The following is a 14,816-nucleotide window of genomic DNA, read 5'->3' as shown; positions in this document are numbered from 1 at the left end:
AGTTGGTCTCTCTGGTTGATTTGCATGGAATTGCCAATACCATACCTTTTATAACTGAAAAAGCAGCAATTTCATATGACTCATGATGATTTTTATAATTTAAAGATTTTTTTTTTGTACCAGGGATCAAAGCCAGGAATGCGGAACTACTGAGCCACATCCCCAGTCCCTTTTTACAATTTTTTATTTTGAGACAGGGTCTCACTAATTTGCTTAGGGCCTTGCTAAGTTCCTGGGGCTGGTTTTGAACTTGTGATCCTCCTGCCTTAACCTCCCAAGCCACTGGGATTACAGACTTGGACCATCATGGCCGGCTCATTTTTTATTTTGGCTACAGTTATGAAAAATGTTACTAAAAGACAAATAACAGAACAAGTAAAAAGTTAATAACAGGTGTTTCAATTAAAAATAATGTTATTAACTACTTCTATAACAGGTTTGTAATGTTGAACAGCACACCTTTATGAGAGAACAAACCTCTGTTGAGCCTAGCCTAAATGTAAGATACAGAAATGCATAACAAGAGAGGTTTAGATTTATTTATAATCAACAATCACAGATGAGTTCAGACCTTCTCTAGTGTTGTGAGAAGATCAAATGCTATGCTGTGGCGGAAGTGGCTGGGGACCACTGCAGCACAGATGGTCTGGAAAGATCTCCCTACAGAGGTAAAGTTGGATTTGAGTCCTTAGTAATGAGAGAAGCAGCAATGTGAAGAACTGGGGGAAGATCCTTTTAAAGAGAAGGAACCATGGTGGGGGCAGAAGCCCTAGGTATATGACTTCATGTCACCAGGTTGTCACATGAGTCATTCCTCATCTGTAAATGACAGTAATGCCAAACAGTCACAGCAACTTTTGGGGGAAAATGATAAAGTATACAGGGCATGGGCTAGACACAGAGAAAGTCCTCAATAAATGCTGGCTTTCATTTTAGGCTTGTTATTTTCAGGCAATCAAATTTTTAATGAACACTTTTGGGTCAAGTGCTAAGCCAGCAAAAGAAATCAATGACATAATTTTTGCCTTAATAATGTTTCTAATTTTCTTGAGAGTATAAAATAAGTTTCCAGAGTTATAGTATCAAGGAAAAAGGCAGGGAAAAGTCAAGTCTAGTGGAAATAACTTTGAAGGGACAGAAGAAAGCCTTATAGAAGGCACACCATTGAACTGGCCTTGAACACTGAACAAGACTTTTTCTTTAAAGAGTTTTCTAAGAGGGAGTTGAAATACAGGACCATGTGTTGTAGGGAGGCTAACGGTACCCTCAGAGGAATGTAGGGTGCAGACTTTCGCTGTTCTGATTACCAGAAGCACATTTCAGTCACTGGGAATAGTTGGGTAGATGTGTAGCTAAGGAGTCGAGGGTGATAAGATTTAAGAAAGAAGAACCTCGAACATCAGGATGAGGAGTCTGAAGTCGATGCATAGGCATCAGTATTTCCTTCAACATCATACCAGGAAGTGGTGTGCAGAAGGACTGGAAACAGAGAGACCCTGGAGTAAATTATACTCTATTTGATGATGATGAAAAAAGGATTTGGTAGCATAAGAGCCATGGGCCTAAAATGGAAGTAGTAACTATGAAAGATAACTTCAAGATTAAATGACAGTAGCAGAATTTTTATTTTGATGGTATAGCTATCATGAATTAAGGATTATTGTTTCAAGAACTAGAGTAACTGCTGTACATTTGTCATCTCTATTAATCTAATAACCTAGGGACCATTATTGAGGTTTTATGGATGAGGAACTGAAACTCAGGGAGATTAAGAGGTTTTTAAAATAATGGTAGAGTCACTTCACCATTACTAATGAATCTACCTTTACCTCATAGAATAGACCAAAATGCTTCTTTGACCCTCAAAATCTTAGGAGATTAAGGTGGGCTTTTGGAGATTAAAGATCAGTTGGGGAGTTCACAGTAATGACCACAGAGTGCTGGATGATTTTATTGTTTACTTCTTCTTGCAATTGATCGATTCTTCACTCTGGAACTCCTCTTTCCTGACTGGTGGTTCCAAGGACAGGGTGGCACTTGAGATACTGTCAAGAGATGTGGCTTGCCAAGGCTTTTCTTCATTACTTTAGTTGCCAAGGCTTAAGTTATTTTATATCAGGAATGACACACACACACACATGCGCGCACACACACACGCACATGCACACGCACAGTAGTCATTGCCATTGGTCAGTTTACTTCCTTTATCTTATTTTTTTTTCCCTATCTTATGTGGCTACAGTATTATAAGATTTGAGGATGATTTTAATGACTTGGATACAACATAATTACACTTGGATAGATGAAAAGCAGAACTTTTTGTTACAGTTACAAGTGAGAGTAGGGGACAGTATGCTGGTGGGATGGGGACAGCAAGTGTATGGCCCAGGGGGTGGGGATACCTAGGTAATTCTGGCTCAGGGAGGGTTGGCTAATTTGAATAGTTGTGCACGTCCAGGACATGAGGCCTCTCTGTAGTTGTTTTGTGCCTGGTCCTGGGTGGTTAGGGCATTGGTGATTTTGTTGTGTGAGAGCCCTGTAAGGGAAGTTGTGGGGTATGAACTTAATCAGTTGCTCAGGAAGGACTAGCCTTTAGACAGGACCTCCATACTGGGTCAAGGCAGTGTTCAAAACAACAACAAAAAAATCAAGATAATATTGCAACTACCATACCATACTGTGTGGTTATCATAGGCATCTGATACCATTTTTTTCTTAGACCAGGAATCCAGTGGTTCTATTCTGGGTAGCATGCCTTTTGGTGAGTGCTAGCACGATATACTACTTGGGGCATAGTCGATTCTAGAGTATGCATTCTCACTGGTGTGATCCATTCAAAGCAGAACTCTGAAGTTTCTGGTATAAATATTAATTAAGTGATAAATTATGGGTAACTATGTATGTATGTATGTGTGTGTGTCTGTCTGTGTGTGTAGTGGGGATTGAACCTAGAGGCACTCTTCTACCACATTATACCCCCCCAAGACATTAAAAAATTTTTTTGTGTGACAGAGTCTTGCTAAGTTGCCAAGGATGGCCTCAAACTTGCAATCCTTCTGCTTCAGCCTCCTGAGTTTTATACTACATATTTTTAAAAAATAGAATAAAAGTGACATTTAAAAAGCTGATATATTGAAGCAGCTGAAGACAGTGGGAATCAAATGACTTACCTACTGTGTGCCTGTAGCCTAAGAATAGTCCTTGGAATATATTCTGAGTACTTTACTATTCCTGTTTTCTCCTTCTCCTTTCACTCTATGTGTTTATCTCTATCTGCTCAGTCCTTTCCTTGTCTCTTATTATTTAACTCCAATTTTCTTCCTCTTGGAAACTTTTCTATTCCTGAGTCAATTAGTAAGCATATTTCTTACTAGTTGCATTTAGAGAGTAAGTTTTCTGTTTATAGGTACTAAGTATAGGCCTTGAACAACTCAAATTTCTTTAAAAAAATCTTGAATTAAGTTGCTTGTAGACTTTTTTTCTGGCCAATGAACTTTGATTAAAAAAATGCTTCTTTATCTCTGACTAACATTATTTGAGGTTTAATTTCCAGATATTTTATCTTTTCAATTAGTTATGTCTAATAAGCCCAATCATAGACACATAGACATACACATAGGAATCCCAGGAGTATTAAACTAAATTTTTAATTTTTCTGGGCACTTAGCCCAACTTGATTTAACTTTTTAAAGATTCTCATTGTGTCCTAGATCCTGTTTTAAAATAGGCAATTTATAATTACTAATTAGTCAGAATATGAAGATAAGAAAGATGATTAGCTTATGAAAGCTTAGTTTTTTCCAAAGATTGAAATCACATCAGTAGATATATGAAATGTAAACACTTTCCTATATGGTAAAAACTTATTTCCCCTCTAGTAGTTGAGTACTTTTTCCTTATTAGAAAAGAATTAACCCTGTCAGAAAATTCAATCATCTTATTGGCCTACAAAATTTTATCTCCTCTTATCTTCTGCTATCTCTTTTCTTGAGCCGTGAATTTGTTCTAACAGACATATTTAATTTCCACTGTTTAATTCTTAGACCAGAGCATTCCCAATAAATTCGGACACATTTTTGAAAGAGAAAAGTGCTATTCAGTATACATTACTGGAGATGTAGAAAGTATGTCCTGAAAGCTGAGAGGATCTATTCCTCTAAAAACAGCCCCTTGCTTGTTTTAGACTTAAAATGTAGGTAACATTTTACAAGTCTATATTGTTAGGAGTATGGAGCTGGTAAAAAACAAGAACTCTGATGTGTAAAGTATGTCAATTTCTGTGGTGTAAATATTTCCATCATATCTGCTGTCAAGCAACCAACGTGAAATCACTAAATGCAGAAAGCACTATAGCAGTGGTTTGGATCTTGAATGTCCCCCAAAAGCTCATGTGTGGAAGGCTTGGTTCTCAAATCAGCAATGTTACAAAGTGAGGCATTTAGGAGTTGGTTAGATTATGAGGACTCTGACTTAAAAAATGGATTAATCCATTTATGGATTTATAATTTAAAGGACTATTGAGAAATGGTGGAAACTTTAGGTGGTAGGGCCTAGTTGGAGAAAGTGGGTCATTGAAGGTGTGTCTTTGAAGGGTACATGCTATCCCCATTCCATTCTTTCCTTGTTACTTGGGCAGCTTTGCTCTATCATGTACTAACTACCATAATGCTTTGCTTTGTAAAGGTTCAAAAGTGATGGAGTCAATTGACTCTAGACGAAAACTCTAAATCTTGAGCCAAAAAAAAAATCTTTCCTCTTTTAAAGTTGATTTTCTCAGGTATTTTGTCACAGGGATGCAAAACTGACAAACACAAAAAGTTTAAAGGACATGCACAGTAGCATATTATTATGTACCAGCTCCACCAAATAAATGTAATAGACAAATAATCTAAGAGAATTGTTAATGTTAAAATCTAGGGAAATTATTAAGAAGTGATGAATTTGAGCATTTATTACCTTCCTTTGAAATATAATTTATTTAATTATAAATGTACTTAACTTCATTTTTAATAATGGCTGTGTTTAACAACCACTGACAACATTCCTGAAAAATTAACAATAAACCCCGTGAGCTGATATGAGTTGACTTCAACACACCATAGAATCAGAGTATTAAAATACTTAAGTGATTCCACATAAAGAAGTGTCAGATTTGAGTTTATAATCCTGCTTAAATGCTCAGAGAACATTTTTTAGTGATTTGGGCAAAGAAAGAGAAGAAAAAATAGGTGACAAAAACAAGGACAGAAACTTTTAAAGAAAGAAAAATGGAAAGATGAATGGAAAGGTGGATACATTTAGGAACTCAATGTGGTGAATTGAGACAATTCTAAGAAAATCTAGCTTTTTTTTTTTTTTGAGTTTAGCTCACCTTCAGTTCAAAGACTAACCATTGATACACAGTAAGAAATAATGGAATTTATTTCCCAACTAACTATCTGTTTTTAAAAGTTCTCTACATTGGAGTGATTTATAGCATTGAAAATTAACTTCTTTCTTGGTGCTGGGGATTGAACCCAGGGCCTTGTGCACTGTAGGCAGGAGCTCTATCACTGAGCCATATCCCCAGCCCTCTAATCCACATGATATGTCCATGGTGGCTTGATATAAAGCTGGTCCATGCTCTCTGAATTCCAGGTCCTGTGCAGTAAGAGCAGACTTTATCTGCTACATTGCTTGTCTCCGGGCAAATGGAACAGAGAGAGCACTGAACCATGTGCTAGATCCCAGACACTCACAGCATCTGCTTAGATTTCACTGGCCGAGGAAATCTATAAAGTGTGCTTGAATTCAACAGAATGAAGATGTATAATCCTCTCTGAAGAAGGGAAGTTAAAAGGAAGGGAGATGTAGCAAATATTTTATTTAGCACATAATACAATCTCCCACACTCAGAAAGGAAGAAATATCAAGAATGTGACTTATTGTTGCAGTAAGAAATGCTGGGATCACCAGTATTTGTGTGCTCCTCTTTTTCCTGATCATACAGACAGACAGACATTGTTCAGGCTCCTGTAGGAGTAGACACATGTTTGGGTTCTGATCAAGGCCAGAGTTGTCACTTTTGCTTACCTTTCAATGGTCAGACCAACTTGCTTGGTCTTGCTTGAGTTCAAGAGAGTGACATTGTCTAATCTTCTTCCAAGGAGGAATGCCAAAGGCTGGGGCATACCCCACATTGGGGTGGCAAGTACTTTGAACAATCATACAGTCTACCACAGAAAGGATGGAAAAGGTGCCAAAAGATACTGTGGTAGGGGCTGCGTGTGTTCTCACAGTCACATGCGTGATTTTTGTCTTATTCCTTTTCTCCCAACAGACTAGAACAATGCCAAGAAACAAGTGGAGATTGCAGTTCCATGACAGAAAGTGTCTGATCCTTGAAGGATGAGATGGAGCAGAATCCTCCCCCCATTGCACTATGGTATAAGTAGGAGACAAACATAACTGAAGTCACGGAGATTTGGGGTTGTTCCTTCTGTTATTGTTGCCATAGCATAAGCTGGTTTACTTTGGTAAATACAGATTACTTCAGAAATTATAAATGAATGAAACATATGAGGTCAACTGTTTTGAACAGTGTAAGACATTGAAAAATTATTCATCCCAAATTACATACATTCTGATCCCTGGACCTCAGTCGTCACCTTATATTAAAACTTGGTCTCTGCAGATGTGGTTAAGTCAAGGATATCGAGATGGGGAAATTGCTCTGGATTATCAAGATAGATTCCAAATGCAATCACATGCATCCTTAGAAGAAGGGGTCAAAGGGAGATTTGAACACAGACAAAAAAAGAAAAGGCACTTGGTTTCTGTTTGTGATAGTGATTTAGGAATTCTGGCTTCTAGAGCTTTGAGAAAATAAGTTTGTGTGGTTTTAAGCCACCACAACCATCAAGACTGAGAGGTGGTAGAGACAGGTGTCAATGTTCAGTCTTAAGATTATTTCCAAAAGAAATATCAGGAAGATGATATGTATAATACTTACATAATTTACAAATCACGTAATTTATACACTGAGTTCATGTAATTGCAAACCATCTTAAAATTTGAGAGCAAGAATAAGTACTGAAAATAAAACAGTAAACAGACGATCCCTTCCCTCATAAAGTTTACATGTTGGTAAGAGAAAATGAAAGAAAATATAAATAAAATGTATATTGCATTAAACAGTGATACATGGTATAAAAAAACAGAAAGAAGGCTAAGGAATGTTTAATTGTTGGCTTAGGTTAAGGGGGCAATTTTAAATAAAGCAGTCCAAGAAATCCCTACTGAGAAAGTAGCATTTGAATAATGCCCTGAGACAGGGGACACAATGAGCTGCACCTTGTCTGAGAAAAAGCATCATGGGACAAGGGAACAGTAGGTGCAAAGTCCCAGTGAAGGCACTTGCTGAAGTGTTCCAGTAACAGCAATGAGGCTGGGGGGACAGACTCAAACTACATAAGGGGGGAGCTTGAGGAGATGGAGCCTGGAAAGCCATCGGAGGCCAGATCATCTCACGATACCATTATAGAATATTTAGCTTTTATTCTGAGTGAGATGGGAATCTGAGAGGCATTTCAGCAGGGTGTGACACAACTTGACTATTTTAAAGGACCCCCCTCTTGTTGCTATTGTGCACATTACAGACTGCTGTGGGGCAATGACAGAATCCCTGAACAATTTAGGAGGCTCCAATGGTCATCCAGAGGAGAGATGATGGCGACCAATCAGGACGGGAGCACAGAAGGTTTGAGAAGTGACCAGATCCTGAATAGATTTTGAAAATAATGCCTATAGGATTTGCTGTTGGAGCAAATGCGGGTGTGAGAAAAGAGAAGTTGAACATGACTCTATTGATCTCTAGGTGGGGCAGGTTGCAGAGAAAAATTGGGAGTTTAAATCCTGAAAAGCAGCCAGGTATGGTGGTGCAAGCCTGTAATCCCAGCAGCTCGGGAGGCTGAGGCAGGAGGATCGCAAGTTCAAAGCCAGTCTCAGCAACTTAGAAAGGTACTTAAAAACTCAGTGAGACCCTATCTCTAAAAAACATGTAGAAAAAGGGATGGGGAGATGGCTCAGTGGTTAAGCAACCCTGGCTTCAATTCCTGGTACCAAAATAAAAAAATAAATCCTGAAAATTTAAGTTTGAGAATCTTAAGAGAAGCCTGTGTTGAACAAAAGGAACTGGATTTCAGTGGAAATAATAGGCTAAAAAATGCATTTGAAAGTTGTCTGCCTATTAATGGTAATTAAAACCATTGAGCTGGAATACTACATCAAGGGGGAAAACATATGCACCTGGAGGGTCTTATGCTAAGTGAGGTAAACCGGGACCCAAACTAAGATACTGAAGGATCTTAGTTATAGGTGAAATCTGAGAAAGTCAAATTCAAGAACCAGAAAGCGAAATGGTGGTTACCGTAGGCTGAGGGAGGTGGAGGGGAGATCAGAGAGTTGGTGGTCAAAGGACATGAAATTTCAATGGGCAGAATAAGAATTAGGAGGAATAAGTTTGAGGGATCTATTACAAATCAAGGTGGCCATAATTAATAACAGTATATTATATACTTAGAAATTGCTGAGGGTAGATTTTGTATTCTTACCTCAAAACAAAGAATTAGCATATGTTAGCCTATGTTAAATAGCATATTAGCCTATGTTAAATAGCTTGGTTTAGGTTTCCCACAATGTACTCATATATCAAACATATACCATGCTATATACCATAAATATATAGTTTTAATTGTTGATTAAAAAGTTTTTAAAAACTCAAATTATTCAGTGTAGGTTTCCATAGCATGCAAACACATCAACTAGGATACATCTAGATCAAAACATGAGGAAAAATGATCACTGTGCACCACTCCATGGTCCAAATGCTCTGAATTACTTTTCACCTTCACTGTTAAGACATTATCCTCTTCTAGCAGTGAATGACTTCACATTGCCCACATATAATTTTTACTTTACATCTTTCTGAGACAGATGTTATAGAAAAAATGTTGTTTATCTGTTGTTTACTCTGTTGTGTGGATGATATTTTTCCAGAGCAGGGAGAAACTACATAGGGGATGTGTAATAGTTGTGATTCCTCTTTGCCCCTCTCTCTCCAACAATTGCATACGTACCATTAATGAAAACATGGAGATATTATTGGAAATAAGGCTTTGTTAACATAAAGAAAAAAATGGGAGGTAATACAGATAAGCAACACTTCCTTAGGTCTGTTCTCTATTTTCTTCTGCCCTCTCCACTTTACCAGACAGAATCCTACTATTATCACATAGATGATGCTGTCAATTTTAAGTATTGATTCTCACATAGAATTGGCTTAAACATTAAAGTGGGGGCTTAAAAGATTAGTTTTCAGATATACCTGTTTATTGTTGAAATTGTCTAAAATAAAAATTAAGGAATAAAAGTGTTAGAAACCCATAAGAATAACAACAACAGCAAACATAAACAAAGAACGCGACAGTGGAAGAGAAACTAATTTTTTTTTTTCTTTTTCGTACCAGGGATTGAATCCAGGGGCAGTTAACCACTGAGCCACATTTCCAGCCCATTTTATTTTTAATTTTGAGACAGGGTCTCACTAAGTTGCTTAGGGCCTGGCTAAATTGCTGAGGCTGGCTTTGAACTTGTAATCCTCCTGTCTCAGCCTCCCACGGTGCTGGGATTACAGGCACATACCACTGTACCCAGCCTGAAACTAAATTTTGAAGACTGAAAAGTTGATAGGTATGTAATGACTGTGCTATTAGAACCAGAGAAATTTGCTAATAGGTAGATTCAAAATGAGAGGCAACAGATAGACTCAAAAGGCACAGTAGGGATGATACTGATAAAGGAGTGGGATTAAGAGGCTTTAAGTAGCAGTTCAGCTCTCTAGAGCCTCCTGATACTGGCTAGCATAGTTCTTTGTACAGAGTAGACAGCTGACAAATTCTTTTTATTAACCTAAATGTCATGACATTGTAATAAACTTTTACCAATATTTAAGAGGTAAAGGGCTATTTTTTAGTATCTGGGATTGAACCCAGAGATACGTTAAGCCACATCCCTTTTTTGTATTTCATTTAGAGACGGGGTCTTGCTGAGTTGCTTAGGGCTCCCTAAGTTGCTGAGGCAGGCTTTAAACTCTGAATCTTCCTGCCTCAGTCTTGAAGTAGCTGAGATTATAGGCATGAGCCATGCCTGATGTGTGAAGGGCTCTTTTTAAATGGAGGAGGTAACATTTGATTCCAATACATTGAGTTCTATGTGTAGACATGTGGATAGATCTGTGATATAACCTTGGGGGAGGCTGGTAAGCTATTGGACATATCTTTTGGGTGTCCTCTGTGTGTTTCTATATACTTCTCTTTTTGTGATAGATCTATGGAACTCATTTTATGATTCTCTTTACTTTTTTGTTTGTTTGAATTTTTCCAGAATAAAAAGAAAAAAAAAAAAGATTAAGTCCTTGAAGAACAGCTAAGAAGTTGGCAAAGTCTACTTATTTCTTTACCTCTACTCTGGAGCTAACTCTGATATTGGACTTAAACGAGTGACCCATTTAAGAGGACAGCTAGTTTGTTCATTCTGTCTGGTGCCATTGTTTTCCACAAATCAATACTTCTCTGCATTGTTTGAGGTTGCGCTTAATATGTCTCACAAGTGGTTTAACGCGGAGGTACTTGTGGCTACACCCAAGCAGAGGGTGGTTACCGAATGATTGAAAGAACAATTGAAATAATGTGAGTCTAGGAACCGAGGGGAACAATGACAGCAAAGCGACGTCTTCTTGCAGGTGATAGAGAGCTCTTATTAGAGTCCATGGGAAGATTACAAATTATGCTGGGGATGTTGTGCCTGTTCATTTTTGAATTGTGAACGAGTTTTCCCTTCTTAAGAGATACAGATGTCATTCTGATTCTTTAAGAAACAGATCTGATTTTAACACATTACATTATGTGTAATAAGAAGCATAAGCATTTCTGGATCAATATGAATCTTGCTTTTTACAATATTATAGAATTAGAGAAACTTGACATTCAGGTTGGGAATAAGAAAGACAGGTATCAGGCAAGGGAGATTAAAAAATAGATGGAAGTGAGATGTGGAGAAGGGAAGGAAATGACATATTTTCCTTTCAGGTCTGTGCCTAGCTCCTATTTGAGTATAGTAATTTGATTCATGCTTATACTCTGTGTCTGATTTATTACTGATTCCATCATGAGTGCCCAGCTCCATTGGCTCTTGCCCATTTGTCTCCAAGGTAGTGAAACCACCATCCACACAATGACTGTACCAGTTGACCCTGTTAGCACTTTTAACTCTCAACTTAAACGTCTCCTTTTGCTAGTTATTTTTAGATTTATTGTTGTATGGGATGTGTATGTTGTATAGCAATATGATACCTATGGAATGTTCTGCACTGTGTAAATCAATCACCATAATAGCATCTCTGGGTGAAACCAGGGGCAGAGAGGACAGAATGAAACAGGGACAGAGAATGGAATAGAGAATATGGGCAACAAAGACTGACAAAAATACGCCTGGAAAGAATACGCAGGAATTACGAACAAAGAGTGATGAGGGAGACAAAAGTGTGAAATAATGGCTTTCTAGTGAGAGAGCAAATTAAAATGAAGGTATAAGCAGGAATAGGGACAATTGTAGAATTAAGGGAGAAAATTATTCTAAAGACTAAGGAGCACTGGAAAACAAATTCTGTTAATGGATTGTGTATAACTATGCCTGACCTTCAAAAATGAGAGAATATTAAATCTTACATATCCATAGGGTATTATGAATGCATTTCAGTAAAAGAAATCCTTTATAATACCCTATGGACCAGCATGGAAAAATCATAGAAAAATGTGTTTGGGGCAATAAAGTCTCATGGTTTTCAGGGAATGGTGAAAATGGATTAGAATTTAGAATAGGAAAAAAAAAAAAACACAAGAGTGGTTAAATGCTCTTTTGAAGAAATAAAATGAACAGATTTCAAGGCTAACATGAGGGTAAATAAAATGCAAAAGTCATTTTCAAGCTTAAGATTTGGAGAAAAAGTATTCTTCTGAATTTTCCCTGTCAATTTGTTAAATGTTGAATCACATCTTCTTCTCATTGCTTATGAATTATGGGGAAATTCCTTTAGGTGTTTGTCTTCTATTTATTTGATATATTGGCATTTCTTATTTCTATCATGTCTTCTTCAAAGAATCTAACCCAGCACCAACACCTTGTGGAAAGTGTCACATGTCGAGATGCCCTGTCTAGATGCTTCTGGTGATTTCTTACCTTTTCTGAGTAACACAATTTTAAAAGACCGGTAATTAAAGGTTAGCCTTAATTATGGAATAATCTTCACTTTGTCTTTTTCTTTTTGAGATATTCAACAATTGTGTTTTCAACTATCAAACTTTCATGCTTGGTTTTAAGTAGAATTATAGTAATTGTTTTGGAATTTTTAATTAGATGAATAATAATTGAGGTGAAGCCTCTTTTGCTAATTTCCCTGAGTTGACTTAGTACTAAATAAGCATGAAAGATACTTTCTATTGCCATTATATTTTTATATTAGTAATTATGCCACTTAAAGTTTTAAATAGGCTTCAAGAACAGAATGCAGTGTCTTAACATGAAAATAAAAAAAAAAGATTTAGCATTGTTCTTTGTCATTAACTTACTTTATGTAAATTGTGTGCTTTACTAATTTCCAAAAGAATTACTTAGTTTAAACTTTACATTTGAAAAATTAAGCAAGACTCACATGCAGTATTTGACACTGTATCAAAGATATTTGAGACAAAATAAAATATGGGCAATCTACATTGAAATGTGAGTTAAATAATTCACTGATAATCCATTGATCTAAGAATGATTAAATTGATTTTTGTTATATTTGTCTTTTCAAAGACTTTCTCTTCCTCAACCACATGATTCCTTATAGAAAAAATAAAATAAAATAAAATCGAAACTATATTCCTAATGTTGGTAGGTTTTCTTTAACCAGAAAATATAATCCTAAATTGAATATAAATTTAGGTTTAATTATTGTTATTTGTGAAACATAAAGTGATTTTTACAATCTAGAATTCCTCATATAGTTTATATGTTTTCGTATTGAAGGGAAATTTTACTGAAAAACCATTGTGGAATGATTGTATTGGTTGAAACACAAATTGCAAAAATGAGGCTTGACTTTTTCAAACTTTAGTTGTATTAAACAACTTCCTGTAAGACAAGTTTCAGCAGATCAGCACAAAATTTTCTTAATTTCATTACAGTCTGTAAATTAAAATTAATGAGTCTGACACCCACAATTAACAATGAAAAATGCAGATTGTTATAATTACTTAAGCAATAACATTGCTTTACATAGAAGACTTAAGGTGCTCCACAAATTATTTACAAGTGTTACATAAAACACAAAAAATGACAATTTCAATTTATTTTGTCAATGCAAAAAACCAAAATCCTTACTAAAACCTTTCTCGTTTGGGAATCTCTCGCCATGCATAATTAAGCAAATTTGATTGCAATTAAGCCTGGCTTCTACAGTAGAGTTTTAATTAATGCAAATCTGGCATCTACATCTATAAGATTAATTTTAGTGAATTAAAAGAAAACAACAAAGCACATTTGAGAGAGCAGTTGTATTGTTGAAAGGACAGGATTTTAAAGCTGGTTATTTTTCAGTCTTCCATGTGTATAGCCTTTGACTTAAAGTTTAAAGATCGGATATTTTACTGAAATCTGTTGTCTTCTTTTTAAATGTTGTATTAACAAGATCATCAAAATCACACAAAGCCATTTCAGAAAGACATCTTAAAAATTTAGTATTCCTTAGGAGTCAGGTATGCTCTATATGTATATACAGTACCTGCTTCTTTGCGGAACTCATTGGCAAATATAGAGACTTTATTTTGCATGTTTTAAAACGTGTTGAGTGCTTATATCTCAAATTCAAGAATACTGATGAAATATCATTGTTGAGGGTGTATGTATTCTCTTTAAATAGCAATGCTTAAAGTGAAATACCAAATAAAGTATGGAAATAATTTATTTCATCATATATGTATTTGTTGTTTGTATTATTCAATGTAAATTTTTAAATTTTCAATTAAAAATTTCATTCATGCTTTATTTGAGAGAAAAATAAATATTCTGGAGCACCTATGAAATGATTATTTCTAATGCATGATATGATTTAAAAACAAACTTGAAAATTTTGATATTTATCTAAGAATTTGGATTTACCCAGGCCCATCCTCCTGGGTCTCTCATAGTGTCCCATGCCAGAGCAAGCTGTGTCCCTGAACCATTGCCTGGCCTCTGTGACTGCAGGCTGCTGGCACTGAAGAGGATGGCACAGTGCAAGAAAAAAAAAAAAATGAAAAAAATGACGTTTTAAAATTACTGTGTATTATTTTAACAGTCTCTTGTCAGGGAAAAATATTGTTGTTAGAAATCTCTTGTTATCCAAAGCTTCATAGAATAAATCAATGAAGTGTCTGTAAAATAGAAGTGTTTCTGTTTCCACTTTGGCCAAGGCCCTCATGCCCCAAGAGGCAGATAAAGTTGGACAGTTCAGAACTTGAAAAGAGGTGGCAGGCCACCAATTTTTTTAAGCCTTGGCCAACAGCCTCTTTGACCCAGCTGAGGACTCAAAGGCAAGAGGTTGTAATATCAACCTCATATAGCAGAACAGAGAAATAAACTGGTTGTACTGAAGGAAAACAGTATTTGTAATATAGCAAAAGTCCTTGACCTTGTTAAGAGAGCGAATGGGGAGCTCTCACAAAGGACCTGTGAGGAAAAGAGTTATTTTGCCCATT

At 36.3% G+C, this 14,816-nt stretch overlaps 1 non-coding gene across 1 annotated transcript; it reads left to right on the top strand.

The window, feature by feature from the left end:
- The first annotated feature begins 14,220 nt into the window (after window positions 1-14,220).
- On the top strand, window positions 14,221-14,355 carry LOC124986033 (small nucleolar RNA SNORA42/SNORA80 family). Its single transcript, XR_007108943.1, has one exon. It is a non-coding gene; the product is annotated as a small nucleolar RNA SNORA42/SNORA80 family (small nucleolar RNA).
- Window positions 14,356-14,816: the final 461 nt, after the last annotated feature.

Source organism: Sciurus carolinensis, chromosome 5 (genome assembly GCF_902686445.1).
Source record: "Sciurus carolinensis chromosome 5, mSciCar1.2, whole genome shotgun sequence".
NCBI lineage: Eukaryota > Metazoa > Chordata > Mammalia > Rodentia > Sciuridae > Sciurus > Sciurus carolinensis.
Note: the sequence above shows the minus strand (reverse complement) of the source record. Positions and strands in the feature narration are given on the sequence as shown.